Genomic DNA, 24,361 nt, shown 5'->3' with positions numbered 1-24,361 from the left:
AGTCGGTATCGACCTCTCCACACTTAAAGATTGCACCGTCGGTGCATGCTAAGATGTGCAAGTGGACGGGTTACTCCAACTGATGCTTTTCTCCAAAGACTATGTAGAAGGACATGTCTGTTGCCCCATGTAAAAGTCTTCCATTTCTCTTCTCGATGGCCATCCTGAAAGAAGAGAAAAAGGAAGGGAAAGAACCCACAAGCAAAGATATAAAAAGAAATAAAACATAAGTGGGCTAGTGCCAAATAGTAAGGTGCTCAACTACATGGTAGCTACAACATGTAAGTGAGAAAATAATAAAAGCACAGGGTATGTCAACTAAATAGCAAACAAGTCAAGAAGCACCCATTACAATGTAGGAAATATGCAGCAGATGAGTAAGAAAATTTAACAACAATGTGAAAACAAGAGATATAGAGAGAAAATGAGAGGAAACAACAAAGTTAAAATGCCACGAATACGAGTATACAAATGGAATAAACAAAAGAGAATTAAAGAGAATAAGGAGGAGAAGGGAGGAGAGAAATTTGAAAGCTGGCGGCGCAATCGACGCACACGCGTACGGTACGCTTACGCGTGCATTGAGAGAAAAGAAAGGGCGCGGAGGCGCACAGTGCGTGGACGCGTAGGTGGCCATTTATGGAAAAGGATGCGCACGCGTCATGGACGCGTACGCGTCGGTGAATTTGTGCCTTGAGGACAGTACCAGCCCCAGTCCATCATAACTCTCGGGTAAGATGAGGTTTTACGCCGATTTTCCCAACCACACGGACGCGCTAAGGGCGTGTACGTGTGGGTCCAAAAGTTGAAACGGTGCGCACGCGTACAGTATGCTTGAGCGTGGGCGGGATTATGCCTAAGGCACGTTTCTCGCCCAGCTCCCGCGCCACTCTCTGTTCAATCTAGCCCATTTTGCATCCACAAAGGACGTGGACGTGCACTAGGCGCTGGCGCGTCGATCCTCTTTTTTTTTATTTTATGCAAAATGAAGATGATGATGTAGAATGTATGAATTAACACTGATGAAATAAAATAAAATAAAACTAAGAATGAAAAGGAATGATCATACCATGGTGGGTTGTCTCCCACCTAGCACTTTTAGTTAAAGTCCTTAAGTTGGACATTTGGTGAGCTCCTTGTCAGGGCGGCTTATGCTTGAACTCCTCTAAGAATCCCCACCAGTGCTTGCAATTCCAATAGCCTCCGGGATCGCAAACTAGGTGCATAACGTCTTCAAGCAAGTTGAAGCAAGTGACAAGGCCCCAAGAGTGTTGATTGCTAGAATGAATTTCGGGGTCCTAAACCTTGCTTATGCACCCGTCTTTGTGTTGATTGCCATTGTTCCAACCGGGTGGCAAGCAATCTGAATTCTCACTAAAGCGGCCAAACAACTTCCTAGACCCATTCAGTCGAGCTTTACACCAACCTTTGCATTTAAACTTTGAGCTTTCCACCATATTGAATCTTGCATGACAACTCCTACCACTAGCCATCTCCTTCTTACTCGTAAAGCCACAAAGAGCTTGAAGTTGACCATCTGTCTCAAGTAAACCATATTCAAGTGGAATAAGAAAGCTAAGAGATATGAATTTTACCCACTTGAATGTTATGAAGGATGATGGTGACTTAGGGAGAGAGGTCTCCAACAACTTTGGCAAGGTGATTTCAAGCTCCACTCCCTTGTGCTCTTCCTTGACAACTTCCACCTCTTTGCAAGCTTCTTCAAGTTCAACCGCTTCCTCTTGGTAGCTTCCTTCCAATTCAATCTCTTCTTCATTGCTCACCAAGGGCATGGGAGGTTGTGCTTTTTCTTCTTTAATCCCCATGTCAACTCCAATGGGAGAGGATTCAATTGCAGATAAGGATTCATCAATGATTGAATCCATCTCTTGATCGACCTCCTCAAAGTCTTCAACCAGGATATGCCTTGGAGGTTGTACACCCTCCTCAACATCAACATCAAACATCTTGGAAGGAGGCTCTATGATTGGACTTTTCCATGGAGGTTCAGCATCTCCTAAGTCTGCAACCACTTCTTCCTCTTCAATAATTGCTACTTTGTCTAGTTGTTTTAGTATAAAATCGTACTCCTCCTTGATGATTTCCTTTCCATGACAACTCCCTTCAACTACTCTTTCATCTTCAAGGGTCTCTCATACCTCCACATTTTGGGCCTCCTCTTGCTCCTCTGGAAATAAAGCCGCGTGTAACCGATCCATTGCGTCCCTAAGATGATCCCTTCTCTCTTGTTCTATGTCAGTAGCATAATTAGGATCATGTTGCTCTTGGATTGATGGATGTGGGTGCTCTTCCATGGAGGGTGGTGAAGGGATGGGGAGATCATTATGTGGTTAAAAAGGAAGTGCACTAGAGTTTAAGGGTTGATTGTTGGGGTTATTCGATGATCCAATCTGGGAGACGAGGGCTTGTATAGCGGAGGTCAGATCGGTAAGTGTGCTTTCCATGGTCTTTTGTCCTTGTGCAAAAGATTGAAGCATGTCATCATAGAAAGATGAAGGGGGGCACTTGTTTTGGAATTGGGGTGGTGGTTCTTGGAAGTATGGCTCGTAAGGCTCTTGGTATGGTGGGTAAGGATTAGGGTTATATAGAGGTGAATGGTTGTAGGTGGCTTGTGAGTGTGGTGGTTCAAAGTTATGTTGAGGAGATGGTTCATAAGCATATGGTGGGGCTTGTTGGTAACTACAAGGGGGTCCACTATATCCGTCATCTTGGTACGTATCCTGGAATAGCTCTTGACCATAGTAATTTGGTGGAGGTTAGTTGTCACGAAGAGGTCCACCATAACTATTGTCTTGGTATGCATCATAGAATGGTTGTTGGTTATAGCGCATTGGAGGGGTTGTTGCCAAGAGGGTTGATCAAATTCTTGTGGCTCCTCCCATCTTTGATTGTCCCAACCTTGATGCATGTTCTCATTATAGCGTCCATTCCCTGCAACATAATTTGAACTAAACTCATAGCCAAAGGGGTGAGAATTCATAGTAGCAAGTAAAAAATAAAAACTAATAAAAATTAAAGAAAATAAACTCCTAAAACTAGAAACCCTAACAAAGAAACGAAAAAGTAAATATTTAGAATAACCAATAATAAGGCACACGTTTGCAATTCTCCAGCAACGGCGCCATTTTGATGAACGAATTTTTGCTAGTAAAGAATTTCACAAATATATTCTCGTTGCAAGTATAGTTTCTAAACTAACAGAAAATTCTTTCGTACAAACAAATTTGGTTGTCACTTAAACAAACCCAATAAAAATAAACCGAAGTATTTAAACCTCGGGTCGTCTCTTAAGGAATTGCAGGGAGGTGTATTTATTATTGGTTATAGAAGATTATCTTTTTGGGGTTTTTTGAGTAAGGAACAAGAAAAATAAATTGCAAGAAAGTAAATTAATAATTAATAAAGCTCTTAGCAAGGTATGAGAACTGGACGTCCTATCCTAGTTATCCTTATCAATTGTGATGAGAATTGTTCATTGCTCCCACTTAGTTAACCCTTACTAAATAAAGGAAAGTCAAGTGGACTAATTAACTTGATTCCTCAAGTCCTGGTCAACTCCTAAGGAAAGACTAGCTTTAGAGGGATCCAAATCAACCAGCAACTTCCAATTATCAATCAACAAGGAGTTTGATAACTCAACTGTCTCCAGTTAATCAATTCAAGCTAAGAATATAAAAAGCTAAATTGAAATCATAAATATGAAATACCTCAAATTGCATTAATATAGAAAATCAGATCTAACATGAAGAGTTCATAAACCAAATTAGGAACATAAAGTAATCAACAAGGAAAATAAATAAACTAGAAAGCTAGAATAAATAGAAGTAGAAGAGAAATTAAATTAAAGGAACATTGAACTTGGAATTGAGAAGAAATAATCCTAAACTAAGAGAAATCCTAAAACCTAGAGAGAGGAGAGAGCCCCTCTCTCTAGAAACTACATCTAAAATCTAAAATTATGTTAATGAAAGTTGTGTGTATGAATGCCTAGATTCTCCCACTCTGTAGCCTATAATCTGTGTTTTTTGGGCCGAAAACTGGGTCAAAAACAGCCCAGAGCGATTTCTGTAGTTGCAGTACGTCGCGCATTCGATGCACTTTTCGCCAATGTGTGTGTGCGCATCAAGTGCCCGTGCGCGTTGCCTAACTGCATGGCCACTATAGCAAATTATATATCATTTTGAAGCCCCAGATGTTAGCTTTCCAACACAACTGAAACCGCCTCATTTGGACCTTTGTAGCTCAAGTTATGGTCGAATTGGTACGAAGAAGTCAGGTTGGACAGCTTAGCAATTCCTTCAATTTCTTGTATTCCTTCCACTTTTGCATGCTTCCTTTCCATCCTTTAAGCCATTCCTGTCCTATAAACCCTGAAATCATTTAACACACATATCAAGGCTCGAATGGTAATAAGAGAGAATTAAAAATTAGTAATTTAAGGCCAAAGAAGCATGTTTTCAATCATAGCACAAAATTGGGAAGGAAAATGTAAAACATACGAATTCGATGAATAAGTGTGAGTTTAGTGGATAAAATCCACTCAATTAAGTATAGAATGTACCACAAAATAGTGGTGCATCAGCCTTTAATTTGCTAGTTTTAATTCACCTTTGATTCCACTAGATACCTTGATGTGTTTGTTAGTGAATTCAGGTTGAAAAGGCTAGGAATTGATCAAAGGAGTGAAGAGAAAAGCATGCAAAGTGGAGAGATCATGGAAACTCAAGGATTCAGAGTGCATTCATCGACGGGCACATGTAACAGACGTGCACGCGTGAATATCGAGTCGTCAGGCAACGCGTACACGTGGGAAGCAAAATGCCAGACGACGCGTACGCGTGACTCATGCGTACACGTCGCAGCTTGCACGTGACCTCATTAAAGTGAAAATGCTGGGGGTCATTTCTGAGCTTCCCAGGCCCAGATCCAACTCGTTTTCTGAACCTATTACATGCAGAATTCAAGAGGAGTCAGGGGGGAAGCACATAGTTGAGTTTTGATCATACTTTAATTAGTTTCTAGAGAGAGAAGCTCTCTCTTCTCTCTAGAATTAGGTTAGATGTAGATTAGGATTTCTTTAGATCTAGGTTTAATTCATGCTTTGATTTACTTTTCCTTTCTAGTTTCTTGTTCCTTTCCTTTTGCTTTCCTAGTTTAGTATTTTAATCCTTGTAATTATTTACTTTGTTGATTGATGCACTCTTATTTCTTCTATTTCCCTTTAATGCAATTTATGTTTGATTTCTTTTATTGTTCACTTGCTTTATTGTTGTTAATTTCTTACCATTAGTAGTTGTAGATCTACACTTCTTGAAATCTTATTTTGCTTTCCTTTTATGCCATCCAAGTATTTGATTAAATGCTTGGAAGGATGTTAGAGTAGATTTTTGTGTTCTTGGCTTGAGGTGGTAACTTAGGTGAACTTGAGTTAATAATGTCCAAGTGTTGATAATTGGTGTCCATTGACTCTAGCTTCCACTAAGTTAATTAGTGAGGTGGCTAGGACTTATGGATTAGGATTGGTGTTGCTCATTTGACTTTCCTTCGCTTGTTAGAGGATGACTTAATGAGATTGATCCTTGCAATTATCATGTTGTGGTTAGTAACAAGAATAAAGATCCTTAACCATCAACCCTTGCCAATACCTCTTTATTATTTAAGTTCCTTTACTTTCTTGTCATGTATCTTTCATGTCTCTTATTCAAAACCCCAAAAACACTTTGCCATAGCCAATAACATGAACACTTCCCCTGTAATTCCTTGAGAGACGACCCGATGTTTAAATATTTCGGTTATTTTTATTGGGTTTTGCACTTGTGACAAACAAATTTTTTATTGAGGAATTGTTTGTTGGTTTAGAACTATACTTGCAACGAGATTTCAATTGAGAAATTCTTTACTAATAGACAATTTTCCATTCATCAAAATAGCGCCGTTGTCGGGGAATTGCAAATCTGCGCTTGTTATTTGTTATTGTACATATGTTAATATTGTGAATAGTTTGCTCTTTTGTTGGTTTGCTTGTTTGAGTTAGTAGTTAGATTTTATCTCCTTGTTTTTGTGCTTTTTGTTTTTGTTTTTTCACTATGAATTCTCACCCTTTGGCTATGAGTTTGGTTACAATTATGTTATAGTAAATGGGATTTTCAATGAGAATATGCATCAAGGATGGAACAATCAAAGGCAGGAGGAGCCCCAAGCTTATGGGCAACCTTCTTGGTACAACCTCTGTCGGTTTCTTGTAGGTATAATTCCACTCCTTATGCATATCAATCTAATGGATGTGGTAATCTTCATTGTGGTTGTCAGCAACCACCAAGACATGCCTATGAGCCTCATCCTCAACATAGCCCTCAACTATAGTCACAAGCCCCTTTCTACCACATATCTTCCTATGACCCTTATCCATCATATAGCCAATCACCCTTACCTCATCCTTGTGACCCTTATGTAAGAAAATCCGTAGAGCCACCACAATTCCAACATCAATATTCCCAAGGACAACAAATTTCACACACACCACTGAACGGGCAGAAAATTGCCAATTAAGAATTTATAATAAGAACAGTGTTGCAAGTACAGTTCTTAACTGACTAAAATTCCGCTTATCAATTTAAAAAAGGTTGTCACAATTTTAGAATAAAAATACTGGGAGTAGAAATCCTAAGTCATCTCCCAACGAGTTGACAAAAGAGTGCTATTTTATCAGTCAGGAATTTTCTGAGAAATTTTAAGAGTTGGAGAACAGAAAAATAAATGATTGTAATTTAAAGCAATGAAAATTATCAAGAGAATTTATATAATGAAAATGAAAAGCCTTGACCGGGAGAAGATTAATTGGAAGTTCTATCCTTGTTGAATTTTCCCAAGTGTAATAGCAAGAGGTTGTTGTTTTCACTTAGTTAACCCTTACCGAATAAAGGAAAGTCAAGTGATTGAGCTAACTCTTATTCAGAAGTCCTAATCCTCTCCTATGGAAGGATTAGCGTTAGTGACTAGAGAGCTAGCCAACAACTTCCAATTTCTAATTACACTTGAGTACTCCAACTCAAGGGTCTCCTTTTAATCAACCCCCAAGTCAAGTTGGGAGTCTACTCCATTGACATGAATATCACCTTCATAGACATATAAAAGGAATAAAAGGAAGACATGATAAACTAAATAAAATAATAACTGAAAATCAATTAAAGGTAAAAATAGTTATTTGCATTAATAAATCCTAAAATCATAAACATACGTATCTAAATAGGGTTAATAGGTATTAAAAGAGTAAAGGAAGAAGAAAACAAACTAGAATAATAGAAACTTCAACGGAGGTAGTGACTCTTCTCAATATCCAAATCAAAAGCATAAACTCTAAAAAAAATATGAATGTGAAGAAACCTAAAGGAAATAGTATTCTCTCTAAGATTCCAATATAAAACTAAAAACTATGTGAATGAGAATGTCTGTTGAGTCTCTGCTTGTCCCCTGGCTCTAGTCTGTGTTTCTGGGCCGAAAACTGTATCCAAACACAGCCCAAAATCGCCCCCAGTGTCTTCTACGACTTCTGTATATGGCGCATGTCACGCGTATGCATCAGTCACGCGTACGCGTCGCTGGTCATCTTCGCGTGTCACGTGTACGCGTCAGGTACGCGCACGCGTCGCCGTGGAAACTCCAATTCACGCGCACGCGTGAGCCATGTGTCCGCGTCGCTTCTCACTGGTTATCTCCTTTATTTCTTATGCTCCTTCTGTTTGTGCAAGCTTCCTCTCCATCCTTTAAGCCATTCCTGCCCTATAAAGCCTGAAAACACTTAACACACAGATCACGGCCTCGAATGGTATAAAGGGGGATTAAAAAATATATAATTTAAAGGCTTAGGAAGCAAGTTTTCAACTATAGAACAAAATTGGGAAGGAATTATAAAATCATGCAATTTATATGAATAAGTGTGTAAAGACTTGATAAAAACCACTCAAATTAGCACAACATAAATCATAAAATAGTGGTTTATCAATCTCCCCACACTTAAACAATAGCATGCCCTCATCTAAGCTCAAGGAGACAAAAGGAATGAATGGGGGAAAGTAAGACTCATGAGATGCAACCGATGAATGTGAATGTAACTATATGCTAAGATGTTTCTGTCTACTTGGTTAAAAGTAAATAAGTTCTTCAAGACAAACATAAATCAGATTCCACTAATTCAAAGCACACAATAAAAGACAAGTAAACTGGTAAGAAGATAGCTCATGAAAGCAGGGAATATAGAATCAAGCATTGAACCCTCACTGGTAGTGTATATGCACTGTAATCTCTCAAGTGTCTAGGGTTAATTCACTCTACTCTTCTCTAGTCATGCTTTCTAGAACTTGTTCTTCATCTAACCAATCAACAAAAATTTAGTATACCAATGCAAAAATCATGAGGTCTTTTTAAGGTTGTAATGGGGCTAAGGTAAGGGTGAGGATATATGTATGGCCAAGTGAGAGATAATATGAATCTTTGACTTACCTAAATTTTCACCTAACATAAACACACACACACACACTCTATGTAACTCTAAAATCATTCCTAGCTACCCAAAATTTCCCTTTTTTATATTTCACATACTCATATACCAAATTTTTCTTTTATTTCACCACATATGCATTGATCTTTTTATTAAACTTAACATTAGGGTAATTTTGTCCCCTTATTTATCTATTTACTTATATTGTAATTTATTATTATTATTATTATTATTATTATTATTATTATTATTATTATTATTATTATTATTATTATTATTATTATTATTTATTTATTTATTTATTTTTACTTTTTTTGAAGATAAAAATAAACATAACATATCAATGCACATGGGTTTTTAATTTTTCTGGTCTCACATGAGTAGGTACCCAAATTTCCAATATTCAATTAAAGTAGAAACATAACACATTCCCATTAACCCAGGTTCCCAAAATTCTCCGCACTTAATTGATACACAATCTCTATCTTAAGCTAACCAAAGATTCAAATCAGGTAATTAATTTTTTTTCTACTTAAGGCTAGTGATGTGGTAAAATATAGAATAAATGAGGATTAAAAGGTTCAAAGTGGTTAACAAAGGTAAATGGAATGGTAGGCTATTTGGGATAAGTGAGCTATTAACAATTGATGGCCTCAATCATATGTATGCATGCAAATACACTAAACAATGGACATATAGAATGGAACAAACTATAGATTACAATCATAGAGAAGAAAATACATAAGAATAAAAATCATGCTTAAATAATGTAACCATGCAATTAAGCTCAAAAACTCATGGGTTGTGTCTTCTTAGCTATAAAACTATGTTCCAAATTACAATCCTCAAACAAGTTTAACACAAATTTTTAATTTAAATTAGTGAAATATTGTAAGACAGGTTCTTGAAAAGAAGCTCGTTACTTCAACCAAGAAAAACATACATGCAAACAATTACTATCATGCAACCTATCCTATCTAACAAACGAAAAAGTCAAATGTTGGTGTTAAGAGAGAAAAGTTACCTCCAGGAGTTAAGGACTAACCTCTCCACACTTAAAGCTTGACACGGTCCTTCGTGCCATCAGTAAGGAGCAAGGTAGGGCTGGAAGCATCGCCTCCGCTGTCTGGTTTGCCATGGCTCCCTGTGCTACTGGATGAAGGGGAGTCCGGGGTGTCCTTTGGTTCTGGAGGTGGGTGAGTACCCACAATGAGCTCCTTCAGAAAGTTGTATCGGCGCTTGTTATGGCACTCCAATTGTTCCATCCGCCGGCCTTGCCGGTCGAACCTCTCAAGGATCTGAAGGAACAACTGATGGGTGGATAGTGCTTGTGGTGTGGATGAGGGTGGAGTAGAAGGAGGAGGAGTATCCAAAGATGGGCCTCCAACCAACTAAAATGAAGATGCCTTCGGTTCAATTTACCAAGAATAAGAGAGACTTCGGGCCATGATAGAGAAAAATAAAGAGAACACTAGAATCCAATTGTCCAACATAACCAAAATGCTCTCAAGGTTGCCCCTACCCTCTTCCAACAATACCAACACCAACCAAGCCTCAAGCTCTTCTAACCTTTCATCCCAACCCCTTTCAAACCCAAAGGGCAGTCTCAACGCCATTACTCTACGGTTGGGGACTACATTGGAGGAGATACCTCCTACGGTCATGGAAGATATTCATGAGGAGGAAGTGGTTGTTAAAGTTCCACATAAGGATGAGGGAGACACAAAGCAAGCGGGAAGAGAATTGAGCCTTAAGGAGCCTAAGAGGAAGGCTATAATAGATGAATCCATTCCCATTCCATTCCCTTCCTTAGCAAAGAAGGCCAAGGAAACTCCGGGGTTCGATCCAAACATGCTTCAAGTATTCAAGAAGGTTGAGGTAACCATCCCACTTCTTGATGCCATTCAACAAATTCCTAAGTATGTTAAGTTTTTAAAGGACTTGTGCACACACAAAGATAGGATTGGTGAGTTGGAAATATTGTCATTGGGTAGTTCCATTTCTTCATTGATGAAGCCTATTCCGAAAAATTGTAGTGCCCCAGACCATGTTTAGTATCTTGTTGGATTGGTGGAGTTGCCTTTTATGATTTCATGTGTGATTTGGGGGCTTGTGTGAGTATCATGCCACTCTCTATATTTGCAAGGTTGAAGTTAGCCCCATTGAAAAGGTCGTCCGCCAAATTTATCTTAGCCGACAAGAGTGTGATCACCGTAGTAGGGATAGCGGAAGATGTGCTTGTGATAATCAGGAATTTACTATTTTTGGTTTATTTCTATATCCTTGAAATGCCTCTGATGGATACTAGAAGTTCTTCCTCCGTTTTGCTTAATAGACCTTTCTTGAAGATCTCTAAATTTAAATTGGATGCCTTTACCGGCACATACTCTTTTAAGGTAGGTGACAACACCATCAAGTTTAACTTGGAAGAGGCAATGAGACATCACCTGAAGAGCACTCTATCCTCTGTTGTGATTTGATTGATGAGGTAGTAGCGGAGATACAAAGGGAATATCATAACGGGTTGTACTATCTTGTTATTGAAGGGAAAGATAAACATGAGGATAAACAAGAGAAAGTCGATGAGGATGAGCTTCATGATATTAGTGAAAAAGAACCTCAACTTGAAGCAAAAATCAAATTGAAGCCTCTACCTACCCACTTGAAATATGCATTCCTTGAGGACAAAAAAAAGATTTCTGGTAATCATTGCTAGTGAACTCTCTAGCCAAGAAGAAGAGAAGCTCCTAGAGGTCCTAAAGAAGCACAAGAAAGCAATCGGTTGGAGCTTGGCCGACATTGTGAGGATTGACCCCCGTATGTGTATGCATCACATCTTCCTTCAAGAGGGAGCTCGGCCAGTTAGACAATTGATGAGCGGATAATTTATACGCTTTTTGGCATTGTTTTTAGTATATTTTAGTTAGTTTTTATTATGTTTTTATTAGTTTTTAAATAAAAATCACATTCCTAGACTTTACTATGAGTTTGTGTGTTTTTCTATGATTTCAGGTATTTTCTGGCTGAAATTGAGGGACCTGAGCAAAAATCTGATTCAGAGGCTGAAAAAGGACTGCAGATGTTGTTGGATTCTGACATCCCTGCACTTGAAAAAGATTTTCTGGAGCTATAGAAACCCAATCTGCGCGCTCTTAATTGTGTTGGAAATTAGACATCTTGGGCTTTCCAGCAATATATAATAGTCCATACTTTGTCCAAGATTTGATGGCCCAAACTGGCGTTCCAAGTCAGCATAGAAATTCTGGCGTCAAGTGGATTCTGCATCATTTACTCATTTCTGTAAACCCTAGGTTACTAGTTTTCTACAAATAGGACCTTTTGCTATTGTATTTTATACACTTGATCATACTTTTCATCTGGGAACTTGTATGTTCACGCTTTGGGAGGTTGGCCATTCGGCCATGCCTAGACCTTTTGTTCTTATGTATTTTCAACGGTAGAGTTTCTACACACCATAGATTAAGGTGTGGAGCTCTACTGTTCCTCATGAATTAATGGAAAGTACTATTGTTTTTCTATTCAATTCAAGCCTACTTCTTCTCTAAGATATACACTCGTTCTTCAACCTTAAGGATGTGATGATCCGTGACACTCATCATCATTCTCACCTATGAACACGTGCCTGACAACCACCTCTGTTCTACTTGCAATAGCTTGAGTGCGTATCTCTTAGCCTCCTGATTCATGACGCATGGTTGCCTCGCCTGACAACCGAGTCTTCCATTCCATGAGATCAGAGTCTTCGTGGTATAGGCTAGAATCAATTGGCAGCATTCGTGAGATCCGAAAAGTCTAAACCTTGTCTGTGGTATTCCGAGTAGGATATGGGAAGGGATGACTGTGACGAGCTTCAAACTCACGATTCTTAGGCGTAGTGACAGATGCAAAAGGATCAATGGATCCTATTCCAACATGATCGAGAACCAATAACTGGTTAGCCGTGCGGTGACAGCGCATTTGGACCATTTTCACTGAGAGGACGGGAGGTAGCCATTGACAACGGTGAAACTCAACATAAGCTTGCCATGGAAAGGAGTATGAATGATTGGAAGAAGGCAATTGGAAAGCGGAGGTTCAGAAGGAACAAAGCATCTTCATACGCTTATCTGAAATTCTCACCAATGAATTACATAAGTATCTCTATCTTTATTTTATGTTTTATTTATCTTTTAATTATTAATTCTCCATAATCATTTGAATCTGCCTGACTGAGATTTACAAGATGACCATAGCTTGCTTCAAGGCGACAATCTCCATGGGATCGTAAGGTTTATTACTTGGACGACCCAGTGCACTTGCTGGTTAGTTGTGCGGAGTTGTGATAAAGAGTTGAGATTACAATTGTGCGTACCAAGCTGTTGGCGCCATTGATGATCACAATTTCATGCACCAAGTTTTTGGCGCCGTTGCCGGGAATTGTTCGAGTTTGGACAACTAACGGTTCATCTTGTTGCTCAGATTAGGTAATTTTATTTTATGTTTAAGCTTTTTACCTTTTAATTTTCAAAAAATTTCAAAAAAAATATATTTTTTATTTCTATTTTGTTCCTCAGAGTTTTTAAGAATGAATTCTAGAGTTTCATGATGATTTGTTGAAGTCTGGCTGGCTGTGAAGCCATGTCTAATCTTTTGGACCGAGGTTTCAACTTATCATCACAAGAGCTTGTTGATTTCTATCAATCTTGCTGTTGAACGTAATGATTTGCTAAAGCTTGGCTGGCCATTGGCCATGTCAAGTGTTTTGGACTGAAGCTTTAACTGAAAGCTTGGCTGGCTAGTAAGCCATGTCTAATTCCTGGACCGGAGTTTTAGACTAACATTGCATGATTCCTGGAATTCTCATTAAGAATTTTGAAGTCCTTTTTCTCTTTTTCCATATAATTTTTGAAGAATCACAAAAAAATTTATAAAATCATAAAAACCAAAAATATTTTGTGTTTTTTTTTTGAGTTAAGTGTCAATTTTTAAGTTTGGTGTCAATTGCATGTCTTTATTCTTCTTGCATTTTTTCGAATATATGCATTATGTTCTTCATTGATCTTCAAGTTGTTCTTGATGATTTCAGTGCTCTGATCTTTAATTTCTCTTATTTTGTGTCTTTTGTTGTTTCTTACATGCATTTTCAAATTGTTATAGTCCTTAGTATACAAACTTCTAAGTTTGGTGTCTTGCATGCATTGTTTATTTGATCTTAGTTACATTTTTTATTGTTTCTCATCATTAAAAATTCAAAAAATTTTTAAAATTGTGTCTTTTCAAGTCAATAACACAGAGAATTGAAGATTCAGAACATTCAACAGAAGAATTACACATAAAAAGCTGGGCGTTCAAAACGCCCAATGAAGAAGGAAAACTGGCGTTTAAACGCCAGCCAGGGTACCTGGCTGGGCATTAAATGCCCAAAAGGTAGCATTTTGGGCGTTAAACGCCAGAATGGATGCCATTCTGGGCGTTTAACGCCAGGAGGACACTAGAGGGAAGATTTTGTTTTTAATTCAAATCTTTTTCAAATTTTTCATAATTTTTGAAAATCAAATTTTTTTTTCAAATCATATCTTTTCAATCATATCTTTTCAAAATTAATTTCTTTTCAATTTATTACTATTTTCAAAAATCCTTGCTACAATTAGTGATTTAATTCAAAATTTTCAAGTTGTTACTTGCCTATTAAGAAAGGATCAAAGGTTTTAATTCTAGAATCATATCTTTTAATTTCTTGTTGGTCAAGTAATCAACTTTAATTTTAAAAACATTCTTCTTTTAAATTTGATTCTCAATCATATCTTCTCAATCATATCTTTTCAATCACATCGTTTTCAAAATTAAGTTTCAATCATATCTTTTTTTATTTTTAATTTCAAAATCTTTTTCAAAAATCACTTAATTTCTTTCCCAATCTTAGTTTTCGAAAATCATTTACCAAATTTTCAAAATTTTTCTTTATTATTTCAAAATCTTTTTACTTTATTTTCGAAAATTCTTCCCCTCTTCCCACATCCTTCTATTTATGGACTAACACTCCTCCTCAATGTACAATTCGAACTCTATCCCTCTTGATAAGTTCGAATTCTTTCTTCTCTACCTTCTCCTTCTATTCTTCTTTACCCCTGACACCTCAAGGAATGTCTATACTGTGACATAGAGGATTCCATATTTTTTTCTCCTCTCTTTTCATATGAGCAGGAGCAAGGACAAAGTCATTCTTGTTAAAGCTGATCTTGAACCTAAAAGGACCTTGAAGAGAAAGCTAAGAGAAGCTAAAGTACAACTCTCTATAGAGGACCTAACAGAACGTTTCAAACAAGAAGAAGCCATGGGAGCCGAAAACAACAACAATGCCAACAATGCAAGGAAGGAGTTTGGTGACTTTACTGCACCTACTCCTGACTTCTACGGAAGAAGCATCTCAATCCCTGCCATTGGAGCAAACAACTTTGAGCTTAAGCCTCAATTAGTTTCTCTAATGCAACAGAATTGCAAGTTTCATGGACTTCCATTAGAAGATCCTCATCAGTTCTTAGCTGAATTCTTGCAAATCTGTAACACTGTCAAGACCAATGGGGTTGATCTCGAGGTCTATAGACTTAAGCTTTTTCCCTTTGCTGTAAGAGACAGAGCTAGAACATGGTTGGATTCATAACCTAAAGAAAGCCTGAACTCTTGGGAAAAGCTAGTCAATGCCTTCTTGGAAAAATTCTTTCTACCTCAAAAATTGAGCAAGCTTAGAGTGGAAGTCTAAACCTTCAGACAGAAGGAAGGTGAATCCCTCTATGAAGCCTGGGAAAGATACAAGCAATTGATCAGAAGGTATCCTTCTGACATGCTTTCAGAATGGAGCATCATAGGTATTTTCTATGATGGTCTATCTGAACTGTCCAAGATGACATTGGACAGCTCTGCTGGAGGAACTCTTCATCTGAAGAAGATGCCTGCAGAAGCTCAGGAACTCATTGAAATAGTTGCAAATAACCAATTCATGTACACTTCTGAAAGGAATCCTGTGAATAATGGGACAAATCAGAAGAAAGGAGTTCTTGAGATTGATACTCTGAATGCCATATTAGCTCAGAACAAAATATTGACTTAACAAGTCAATATGATTTCTCAGAGTCTGTCTGGAATGCAACCAGCAACAGGCAGTACCAAAGAAGCTTCATCTGAAGAAGAAGCTTATGATCCTGAGAACCTAGTAATGAAAGAGGTGAATGACATGGGAGAACCCTATGGAAGCACCTATAATCCTTCATGGAGAAATCATCCAAACCTCTCATGGAAGGATCAACAGAGGCCTCAACAAGACTTCAACAACAATAATGGTGGAAGAAATAGGTTTAGCAATAGCAAGCCTTTTCCATCATCTTCTCAGTAACAAACAGCGAATTCTAAGCAAAGCCACTCTGAATTAGCAACTATAGTCTCTGATTTAATTAAAACCACTCAAAGTTTCATGACTGAAACAAGGTCCTCCATTAGAAATTTGGAGGCACAAGTGGGTCAGTGGTGCACGAAATTGTGATCTCCAGGTTCTAACAAATCCTGGTAATGGCTCCAAAGCTTGGTGCTCTGATCTTAATTCATAATTGTCACAACTTCGATACAACTAACCAGCAAGTGCACTGGGTCGTCCAAGTAATACCTTACGTGAGTAAGGGTCGAATCCCACGGAGATTGTTGGTATGAAGCAAGCTATGGTCACCTTGTAAATCTCAGTCAGGCAGATATAAAGTGATAATGGAGTTTTCGAAATTTAATAATAGAAGAGGGATAGAGATACTTATGTAGATCCTTGGTGAGAATTTCAGATAAGCGAATGGAGACGCTTTTGTTCCTCTGAACCTCTGCTTTCCTGCTATCTTCATCCAATCAGTCTTACTCCTTTCCATGGCTGGCTTTATGTGATACATCACCACTGTCAATGGCTACTTTCGGTCATCTCTCGGGAAAATGATCCAATGCCCTGTCACGGCACGGCTAATCGTCTGGAGGCATCACCCTTGCCAATGGCTTCATCTTATCCTCTCAGTGAATAATATGCTCACGCACCCTGTCACGGCACGGCTATTCATCTGTCGGTTCTCGATCATGCTGGAATAGGATTTACTATCCTTTTGCGTCTGTCACTAACGCCCTGCAATCGCGAGTTAGGAGCTCGTCACAGTCATTCAATCATTGAATCCTACTCGGAATACCACAGACAAGGTTTAGACTTTCCGGATTCTCTTGAATGCCTCCATCATTCTAGCTTACGCCACGAAGATTCTGGTTAAGAGATCTAAGAGATACTCATTCAGTCTAAGGTAGAACGGAAGTGGTTGTCAGGCACGCGTTCATAGGGAATGATGATGATTGTCACGTTCATCACATTCAGATTGAAGTGCGAATGAATATCTTAGAAGCGAAATAAGATGAGTTGAATAGAAAACAGTAGTACTTTGCATTAATCTTTGAGGAACAGCAGAGCTCCACACCTTAATCTATGGAGTGTAGAAACTCTACCGTTAAAAATACATAAGTGAAAGGTCCAGGCATGGCCGAATGGCCAGCCCCTCTGATCTAAGAACCAGGCGTCCAAAGATGATCCTAAGATCCTAAGATGATCAAAAGATGTCTAATACAATAGTAAAAGGTCCTATTTATAATAAACTAGTCACTAGGGTTTACATGAGTAAGTAATTGATGCATAAATCCACTTCCGGGGCCCACTTGGTGTGTGTTTGGGCTGAGCTTAAGTGTAGCACGTGCAGAGGCCATTTGTGGAGTTGAACGCCACTTTCTTTGCCAGTTTGGGCGTTCAACTCTGGTTTTGGATCCTTTTCTGGCGCTGGACGCCAGATTTGGGCAGAAGGCTGGCGTTGAACGCCAGTTTACATCGTCAATTCTTGGCCAAAGTATGGACTATTATATATTGCTGGAAAGCCCTGGATGTCTACTTTCCAACACAATTGGAAGCGCGCGATTCCGAGTTCTGTAGCTCCAGAAATTCCACTTTGAGTGCAGGGAGGTCAGAATCCAACAACATCAGCAGTCCTTTTTCAACCTTTGAATCTGATTTCTGCTCAAGTCCCTCAATTTCAGTCAGAAAATACCTGAAATCATAGAAAAACACACAAACTCATAGTAAAGTCCAGAAATGTGAATTTAACGTAAAAACTAATGAAAACATCCCTAAAAGTAACTAGATCTTACTAAAAACATGCTAAAAACAATGTCAAAAAGCGTATAAATTATCCGCTCATCACAACACCAAACTTAAATTGTTGCTTGTCCCCAAGCAACTAAAAATCAAATAGGACAAAAAGAAGAGAATATACTATAAATTCCAAACTATCAATGAAACATAGTTTCAATCATATGAGCGGGACTTATAGCTTTTTGCCTCTTGAATAGTTTTGGCATCTCACTTTATCCATTTGAAGTTTAGAATGATTGGCATCTATAGGAACTTCAGATTTCGAATAGTGTTATTGACTCTCCTAGTTCAGTATGATGATTCTTGAACACAGCTTCTTTATGAGTCTTGGCCGTGGCCCTAAGCACATTGTTTTCCAGTATTACCACCGGATACATAAATGCCACAGACACATAATTGGGTGAACCTTTTCAGATTGTGACTCAGCTTTGCTAAAGTCCCCAATTAGAGGTGTCCAGGGTTCTTAAGCACACTCTCTTTTTTTGCTTTTGGACCTTGACTTTAACCGCTCAGTCTCAAGTTTTCACTTGACACCTACATGCCACAAGCACATGGTTAGGGACAGCTTGGTTTAGCCGCTTAGACCAGGATTTTATTCCTTTAGGCCCTCCTATCCACTGATGCTCAAAGCCTTGGGATCCTTTTTAATTGCCCTTGCCTTTTGGTTTTAAGGGTTATTGGCTTTTTGCTCTTGCCTCTTGGTTTTAAGAGCTTTTGGCTTTTTCTGCTTGCTTTTTCTTTCTATTTTTTTTTTCGCCTATTTTCTTTTTTTTTTTTTTTTTCTGCAAGCTTTGTTCTTTGCTGCTTTTTCTTGCTTCAAGAATCATTTTTATGATTTTTCAGATTATCAAATAACATGTTTCCTAGTCATCATTCTTTCAAGAGCCAACATATTTAACATTCTTAAACAACAACTTCAAAAGACATATGCACTGTTCAAGCATACATTCAGAAAACAAGAAGCATTGTCACCACATCACTATAATTAAACTAAGTTCAAGGATAAATTCAAAACTCATGTACTTCTTGTTCTTTTGATTTAAAATATTTTTTTTTTAAGAGAGGTGATGGATTCATAGGACATTTATAACTTTAAGACATAGTTACTACTACTAATGATCATGTAATGAAGACACAAACATAGATAAGCACATAACATAGAAAATGAAAAACAGAGAAAGTAAGAACAAGGAATGAGTCCACCTTAGTGATGTCCTTGAGCTCTTCTATGTCTCTTCCTTGTCTTTGCTGCTCCTCCTTCATTGCTTTTAGATCTTCTCTGATTTCATGAAGGATGATGGAGTGCTCTTGATGTTCCACCCTTAGTTGCTTCCAATAATTGTGTGGAAGAAAATGTATCCCCTGAGGTATCTCAGGGATCTTTTGATTTGCAGTCAAATGTTCTACCACTGAGCTATAGACCCTTGATGGAAGCTTTTGTCTTCCCTTTCCTCTTTCTAGAGGCTTCTCTGGCCTTAGGTGCCATCAATGGTTATGAAAAAAAAACAAAAAAAGCTATGCTTTTTACCACACCAAACTTAGAATGTTTGTCGCCCTCGAGCAAAAGAAGAAAGAATAGAAGAAAAAGAAGAAGATATGGAGGAGATGGAGGGAGATGTGTATTCGGCCATATGGGTGGGATTGGGTGGGAAAGAGATGTTGAATTTTGAAGGAAAGTGGGTGTTTGGATGTGAGTGGTAAAGAGTTAATAGGGAAGAGTGTTTATTGGGAATAGAGGATGATTGAGAAGAGAGAAGAGAGTGAGTGGAGGTAGGTGGGGATCCTGTGGGGTCTACAGATCCTGAGGTGATCCTGTGAGGTCCACAGATCTTGAGGTGTCAAGGCATTTACATCCCTGCACCAATTTAGGCATGCAAAATGCCCTTGCACACAACTCTGGGCGTTCAGCGCCAGGTTGGTGCGCATTTTGGGCGTTCAACGCCCATTTGCTGCCATTTCTGGCGTTGAGCGCCAGAACCATGCTTGTTCTGGGCGTTCAGCGCCAGAACTATGCTCTGTTCTGGCGTTTGAACGCCAGACAGATGCTCCTCCAGGGTGTGATTTTTCTTCTGCTGTTCTTGATTCCGTTTTTGATTTTTTTGTTTATTTTGTGACTCCACATGATCATGAACCTAAGAAAACATGAAAAACAATAAAAATAAGAATTAGATAAACATTGGGTTGCCTCCCAACAAGCGCTTCTTTAAGCTCAATAGCTTGACAGTGGGCTCTCATGGAGCCTCACAGATGTGCAGAGCTTTGTTGAGACTCTCCAACACCAAACTTAGAGTTTGATTGTGGGGGCTCTGGTTGACTCTGCTTGGAGAGAAGCTTTTCTTGCTTCCTCTCCATGGTTGCAGAGGGAGATCCTTAAGTTTTGAATACAAGGGAGTTCTCATTCCATTGAAGGACTATTTCACCTCTGTCAACATCAATCACAGCTCTTGCTGTGGCCAAGAAAGGTCTTCCTAGGATGATGGATTCATCCTCTTCCTTTCCAGTATCCAGGACTATGAAATCAGCAGGGATGTAAAGGCCTTCAACCTTTACTAACACGTCCTCTACTTGTCCATAAGCCTGTTTTCTTGAGCTGTCTGCCATCTCTAATGAGATTTTAGCAGCTTGCACCCCATAGATTCCCAGTTTCTCTATTACAGAGAGGGGCATGAGGTTTATTCCTGAACCAAGGTCACACAGAGCCTTAAAGATCATGGTGCCTATGGTACAGGGTATTATGAACTTTCCAGGATCCTGTCTCTTCTGAGGCAATGTCAGTTGATCCAGATCACTTAGTTCATTGATGAACAAGGGAGGTTCAACTTCCCAAGCATCAATGCCAAATAATTTGGCATTCAGCTTCATGATTGCACCAAGAAACTTGGCAGTTTGCTCTTTAGTGACATCCTCATTCTCTTCAGAAGAGGAATACTCATCAGAGCTCATGAAGGGCATAAGGAGGTTCAATGGAATCTCTATTGTCTCTAGATGAGCCTCAGAGTCCTTTGGTTCCCCAGAGGGAAGCTCCTTATTAATCACTGAACGTCCCAGGAGGTCTTACTCCTTGGGATTCATGTCCTCTCCTTCCCTTACAGGTTCGGCCATGGTGCTTATGTCAATGGCCTTGCACTCTCCCTTTGGATTCTCTTCTGTATTGCTTGGGAGAGTACTAGGAGGGATTTCAGTGATCCTTTTACTCAGTTGGCCCACTTGTGCTTCCAGATTTCTAATGGAAGACCTTGTTTCATTCATGAAACTTACAGTGGCCTTAGATAGATCAGAGACTAGATTTGCTAAATTAGAAGCATTTTGTTCAAAGTTCTCTGTCTGTTGCTGAGTTGATGATGGAAAAGGCTTGCTATTGCTAAACCTGTTTTTTCCACCATTGTTAAAGCCTTGTTGAGGCTTTTGATCTTTCCATGAGAAATTTGGATGATTTCTCCATGTTGAGTTATAGGTGTTTCCATAAGGTTCACCTAAGTAGTTCACCTCTGCTATTGTAGGGTTCTCAGGATCATAGGCTTCTTCTTCAGAAGATGCCTCTTGAGTACTGTTGGATGCAGCTTGCATTCCATGCAGACTCTGAGAAATCATATTGACTTGCTGAGTCAATATTTTATTCTGAGCCAATATGGCATTCAGAATATCAACCTCAAGAACTCCCTTCTTCATAGGCGTCCCATTACTCACAGGATTCCTTTCAGAAGTGTACATGAACTGGTTATTAGCAACCATGTCAATGAGTTCTTGAGCTTCTGCAGGCGTTTTCTTTAGGTGAATGGATCCACCTGCAGAGGTGTCCAGTGACATCTTTGATAGCTCAGATAAACCATCATAGAATATATCCAGGATGGTCCATTCTGAAAGCATGTCAGAAGGACACTTTTTGGTCAACTGTTTGTATCTTTCCCAAGCTTCATAGAGAGATTCACCTTCTTTCTGTCTGAAGGTTTGAACATCAGCTCTAAGCTTGCTCAGCTTTTGAGGAGGAAAGTACTTGGCTAAGAAAGCCGTGACCAGCTTATCCCAAGAGTTCAGGCTGTCTTTAGGTTGAGAATCCAACCATAATCTAGCTCTGTCTCTTACAGCAAAAGGGAAAAGCATGAGCCTGTAGACTTCAGGATCTATTCCATTAGTCTTTACAATATCACATATCTGCAAGAATTCAGTTAAGAACTGAAAAGGATCTTCAGAGGGAAGTCCATGAAACTTGCAGTTCTGCTGCATCAGAGAAACTAATTGAGGTTTCAGCTCAAAGTTGTTTGCTCCAATGGCAGGAATGGGGATGCTTCTTCCATGTAAATTGGAATTAGGTACAGTAAAGTCACCAAGCATCTTCCTTACATTATTATTATTTTCGGCTGCCATCTCCTCTGCCTGTTCGAAGATTTCTGAAAGGTTATCTCTGGATTGTTGTATTTTAGCTTCTCTTAATTTTCTCTTCAGAGTCCTTTCAGGTTCTGGATCTACTTCCACAAGAATGTTCTTATCCTTGCTCCTGCTCATATGACAAGGAAGAATGCACAGAAAAATAATAATAATAATAGAGATCCTTTATACCTTAGTATAGGGATCCCTGTGTGAGTAGAAGAAGAGGGGGAGACAAAGAATGTAATGTAATGGAAGAAACACAACTGTGATGAGGATTGAGATGTGAGATGAGATGTTAGGATATGAATGAATAAATAGAATAGGATGAGAGAGAGGGAGGGAATTTTCGAAAATTATTTTGAAAAAGAGTTAGTGATTTTTGAAAATAGTTTTTTTGAAAAATGTTTAGTATTTTTTTCGAAAATTTTTGAAATAAAAAAATAAAAATAAAAATAATTAGTTAATTAAAAAGAAATTTTTGAAAAAGGGGGAGGTATTTTCGAAAATTAGAAAGAGAGAATTAGTTAGGTGGTTTTGAAAAAGTTAAGAAACAAACAAAAAGTTAGTTAGTTAGTTGAAACAAATTTTGAAAAGATAAGAAGTTAGGAAGTTAGAAAAGATATTTTGAAAATATATTTTTGAAAAAGATAAGATAAGAAGATATTTTTGAAAAGATATGATAGAATTAGTTTTGAAAAAGATTTGATTTTAAAAATTACAATTAATGACTTGATTCACAAGAAATCACAAGATATGATTCTAGAACTTAAAGTTTGAATCTTTCTTAACAAGCAAGTAACAAACTTCAAATTTTTGAATCAAAACATTAATTGATTATGTTATTTTTGAAAATTTGGTATAAAAGATAAGAAAAAGATTTTTGAAAAAGATTTTGAAAAAGATAAGATTTTCAAATTGAAAATTTGATTTGACTCATTGGCAACAACTTGATTTTTAAAAATTTTTGAAAAAGTCAATCCAAATTTTCGAATTTGATGAGAGAAAAAGGGAAAGATATTTTTTTTTTTTTTGATTTTTGAAATTTTTATGAAAAACATGAAAAATATGCAATGCATGAAATTTTTAGATCAAAACATGTGATGCATGCAAGAATGCTATGAATGTCAAGATGAACACCAAGAACACTATGAAGATCATGATGAACATCAAGAACATATTTTTGAAAAAATTTTTAATGCAAAGAAAACATGCAAGACACCAAACTTTGAATTCCTTAATGCTTAGACACTAAGAATTCAAGAATGCATATGATAAACATGAAAAGACACAAAACAAAAATTCATCAAGATCAAACAAGAAGACTTACCAAGAACAACTTGAAGATCATGAAGAACACTATGAATGCATGATATTTTCGAAAAATGCTAGATGCACATGCAATTGACACCAAACTTATAATGTGACTCAAGACTCAAACAAGAAACACAAAATATTTTTTATTTTTATGATTTTCTAATTTTTTTGGATTTTTATTTATATTTTTCGAAAATTTAAAAGAAAAAATAAGGATTCCAAAATTTTTAATATGAATTCCAGGAATCTTGCCATGTTAGTCTAAAGCTTCAGTCCAGGAATTAGACATGGCTCACTAGCCAACCAAGCTTTCAAAGAAAGCTCCAGTCCAAAACACTAGACATGGCCAATGGCCAGCCAAGCTTCAGCAGGTGATCATGGATCAGCAGCAGGTGGATGAGCAACAACTAAGTTGCTCTTGATAACAAATTGTAAGCCTCAGTCCAAATAAATTTAGACATGGCTTTACAGCCAGCCAGGCTTCACATGTTTCATGAAACACTAGAATTCATTCTTAAAAATTTTGAATCTAAAATTTTTTTTGAAAACATTTTTATTTTTTTTTTTCGAAAACAAGAGAAATTTTTTTGAAAATATTTTTGAAAGATTTTTGAAAAGAAAACGAAAAGAAAGTTACCCAATCTGAGCAACAAGATGAACCGTCAGTTGTCCAAACTCAAACAATCCCCGGCAACGGCGCCAAAAACATGGTGCACGAAATTGTGATCTCCAGGTTCTAACAAATCCTGGTAATGGCTCCAAAGCTTGGTGCTCTGATCTTAATTCATAATTGTCACAACTTCGATACAACTAACCAGCAAGTGCACTGGGTCGTCCAAGTAATACCTTACGTGAGTAAGGGTCGAATCCCACCGAGATTGTTGGTATGAAGCAAGCTATGGTCACCTTGTAAATCTCAGTCAGGCAGATATAAAGTGATAATGGAGTTT

General features: G+C 38.0%; 2 non-coding genes across 2 annotated transcripts; one reads left to right on the top strand and one right to left on the bottom strand.

The window, feature by feature from the left end:
* Window positions 1–15,257: 15,257 nt before the first annotated feature.
* LOC112731402 (small nucleolar RNA R71) lies at window positions 15,258–15,365 on the bottom strand. The gene has a single exon (XR_003167181.1). It is a non-coding gene; the product is annotated as a small nucleolar RNA R71 (small nucleolar RNA).
* Window positions 15,366–21,590: 6,225 nt separating this feature from the next.
* On the top strand, window positions 21,591–21,698 carry LOC112731635 (small nucleolar RNA R71). Its single transcript, XR_003167406.1, has one exon. It is a non-coding gene; the product is annotated as a small nucleolar RNA R71 (small nucleolar RNA).
* Window positions 21,699–24,361: the final 2,663 nt, after the last annotated feature.

This window comes from Arachis hypogaea, chromosome 12 (genome assembly GCF_003086295.3).
Source record: "Arachis hypogaea cultivar Tifrunner chromosome 12, arahy.Tifrunner.gnm2.J5K5, whole genome shotgun sequence".
Classification (NCBI taxonomy): domain Eukaryota; kingdom Viridiplantae; phylum Streptophyta; class Magnoliopsida; order Fabales; family Fabaceae; genus Arachis; species Arachis hypogaea.
The sequence above is the reverse complement of the archived record's forward strand: the minus strand, read 5'-3'. Positions and strand labels throughout refer to the sequence as shown.